Genomic DNA, 3,736 nt, shown 5'->3' with positions numbered 1-3,736 from the left:
CAGTTCATTGCCTGTCTTCTCTACCACACTCCTTTGCCGTTACTCAAACCTTCCTTGGGGAAAACTGTTGAAACGTGGAGGTTTTGAAATGTAATTTGTGACCCATGAGAGAGAGAGAGAGACTACACACCTGGGCAGGAGGCCTGGTGTGACAGCTTGTTTAAAATCCTGTAGATGGAACCAAGAATGCTTTTCTGTGGCCCATGAGCACTCCAGGTTCCTGAATCACTATTCACCTAAAAGCAGTTATAGTTAAAGCTACGACGTTTTCTTCCACCCGGTGATCTTGCAGTTGTCAGGACGGTATTCTTCAACCACCTGGGTGAACATGAAGGGCTTTTAAATTCCTCCTGAAAGTTACTAGTGATGGGGGAAGGTGCACCTCACTAGGCTGGGGCAATTCGGACTGCCAGATATACAGCAGGCTCCTTTGAACTTGGGCAGGTGTCAATCTTATAATGATTGACAAGTGGGTGGTTATACACATGGCCTTGCTGGTGGGGGGTTCAGAAGAGGAACAGAGAGTTTCACCTCTTAGGCCAGCCCTTGCTCATTCTCCTGTGTGAGGGGTTGCTTGCTAGTCCTTAAAAATTGTTTGCATTCTTCTGTCTCGAGAGACAATGGAGTGCATCTCCAGGGGTGAGGTCAAACAACTGCATTAATAAATCTGGGAAGGTAGCCCATCTAGGAGAAGGAAAACTGGCTTGTGGAGGGATATCTCAAATATAAGTTGTGTAATTCCTGGTTATGTGCAAGGAGGGGATGTGTGATTAATAATGGTATCAATTGAGCCAGCTCATAACATTGAGTATCGTATATTACGGCGTATAAGACGACTGGGCGTATAAGACGACCCCCAACTTCCCAGTTAAAATATAGAGTTTGGGATATACTCGCCGTATAAGAAATACAAACCGGCGTATAAGACGACCCCCCGACTTTTGAGAAGATTTTCCTGGGTTAAAAAGTAGTCTTATACGCAGGAATATACTGTATATTCACCTGTACATCTGCTGAAACAAGTATGAATTCCTGCAGCGGTACTCTATATTCTGCAGCCTGCAAAAAACACAAATTTAGCAGATTTCCATACTTAGCATTACCTCTGCCATTTTTACCGCTTTTTAAAATTCTGGGTTTCTTTGAGGAAGAGGGCACTGACCCCCCTCCTGCAGAAATCTTCAGACTGCTCTCCCAAACTCCATTTTAAATCTCCCGTTAGCTGCCACAATCTTAGCGTTTTCCAAGCGTATCTTTCCAACTAGAAGCATTTGCATTCAAATAAAGCAAGCAGAGTTTCTTGGGGAGCCCAGCCCCAGATTCTCTGCACATTGTGCAGAATCACGACATAACACAGCTGTGTTTACATACGAACCGTTGAGTTTGTATGCACATTGATTTGGTGGGTTGCATAAAGGGGAGGGGTGTCATTTTCCAAACTTGCAATTGATCCTCCAGATTTTTATTTTTGTCTGGCTGTGTAGGTGGAGCTGTCGAAAGAACAACTGGGATGTTGAGCATGTTTGTAAGCGCAGCAGGAATGTGCCCCTAAGGAGGGGTGTTGAGGGACGAGAGAGCTATCCCTGGCTACTTCCCATCATGGCTATGCTCTGGTTTCCACTGTTGAAGGCAGCAATGCTGCTGAATGCAGGTCGCTGGATCCAAAGGAGGGGAGAGTTGCTCTTGTGCTCGGATCCTGCTTGCCAGTGTCCCACAGGCATCTGTTTGGCCACCGTGAGGACAGGCTGCTGGACTAGATGGGACGTGGGCCGGATCCTGCAGGTCTCTTCTTACCTTGTGGGTCAAAGAGTACCAATAAATTGTCATTAGAGTCACTGCTCTGGGTGTCCTAAAGAGTTGTTTTTACCAATAATTTTATTGTTCCAGTCTCTGAAAGCCTTCACACTGAGGTTGAGTTAGTTTGGGTTTTTAACAATTAAGCAGTGTATACATTTTATGAAATAAAATTATTATTATTATTTATTCAACTTATCTACCGCCCTATACCCAGAGGTCTCAGGGCAGTTGACAACAAGACCACAACATAAAATCAAACCAAAAGCAGTAAACCAATACACCCCCCCTCAAAAGAGCAGCATTCTAAAAGGGTGTTGGATGTCAATAAGATCAACCAAAAACCTGGTTAAAATGGAACGTTGCCTGGCGCTTAAAGGTGTATAATGAAGGCACCAGGCAAACTTCCCTGGGGAGAGCATTCCATAGACGGGGAGCCACTGCAGAGAAGGCCCTGTTCTTGTGTTGCCACCCTCCGGACCTCTCGAGGAGGAGACGCACGAAGAACGGTTTCGGAGGATGATCTCAGGGTCTGGGTAGGTTCATAGGGAGAGAGGCGGTCCTTGAGTTACTGCGGTCCTGAGCCGTTTAAGGCTTTATCGGTCAAAACCAGCACTTTAAATTGGGCCCAGAAACTAATTGATAGTGTAGTCGGACCAGGATTGGTGTAAGATCAGGGGTCAGCCACAAGCGGCCCATGGGGGTTGTTTAAACGGCGCATGAGATGCCCCCGAACCAAGCTGCCCGCTCAGCCAGTCCCTGCTCGCGTTTAACCGGCAGAGTGGGGACTTGCTTCCACGGTGCTGAAAATCGCGTCTCTGCAGACGCCGAAAATCGCATCTGCGCAGACGCGATCCGGCCCATGGAGCAATCTCCATGGGAGTGAACTAGCCCAGACCAGGTCAACCTTGTCAATACCTGGTGTAAGATACTCAACCTGTCTTGCCCTGATGACGCTGAATTCTGCACCAGCTGAAGTTTCCGAACAGTCTTCAGAGGCAGCCCTACGTATAACGCAAAGCACCCTTTTCTGTATTCTGCAGGAACTCGCTGTTTCGACAGCCGGACAGAATGCCTCTCCCCCAAAAACCTGCCATAGGTCTTGAGCTGGTACGAGGTGTTCTTTTCCCTCTGTTCCTCATTTTGTTTTGTTTTTTATTATCCAGGAAGCAAATTGCCTGTACTAATTGTCAATTTGTACCGAATCATTTCCAGCTTCTTTCCCGAGTTCCTTTGAAGGCCTGGCTTATTTAGCAGGTCATTAAAATTGCGCATTCCGGCTAATGAAGCTCCATTTAGATTCTGCTCTTGTGGCTTGTCATCCTCGGCTCCTGGGAGTGGGCGTGATTGCGCGTGAAACTCCTGCAGGGGCGCAGGAGATGAACGATTGCAGCGCTGCAAGAAGAGATCCCTCCTGCTAGGATGCAAAGTGGCAGGTGCTCGGCCCCCTTACCTGTCCTTGATAAAAACCCTGCCCAGATTTTGTTCCCTGAAGTGATGATACTTAAAAACAACAACAACACGAAGTTGCTAGTACACAGAATAACTTGAGTTTTGCCTTTGGCCCAGTAGACCTGAAGGAGTGTCTCCACCCCCATCGTTCAGCCCGGACACTGAGGTCCAGCTCCGAGGGCCTTCTGGCGGTTCCCTTTCTGCGAGAAGTGAGGTTGCAGGGAACCAGTCAGAGGGCCTTCTCAGTAGTAGTGCCCACCCTGTGGAACGCCCTCCCATCAAATGTCAAGGAAATAAACAACCATCAGACTTTTAGAAGACATCTGAAGGCAGCCCTGTTTAGGGAAGTTTTTGATGTTTAAAGTTTTATAATTATTAGCATACCTGTTAGGAATAATAATAATAATAATAATTTATTTATTTATACCCCACCCATCTGGCTGGGTTTCCCCAGCCACTCTGGGCGGCTTCCAACAAAATATTAAAATAC

The sequence above is a fragment of the Zootoca vivipara genome, chromosome Z1 (assembly GCF_965207765.1).
Source record: "Zootoca vivipara chromosome Z1, rZooViv2.hap1.1, whole genome shotgun sequence".
Classification (NCBI taxonomy): domain Eukaryota; kingdom Metazoa; phylum Chordata; class Lepidosauria; order Squamata; family Lacertidae; genus Zootoca; species Zootoca vivipara.
Note: the sequence above shows the minus strand (reverse complement) of the source record.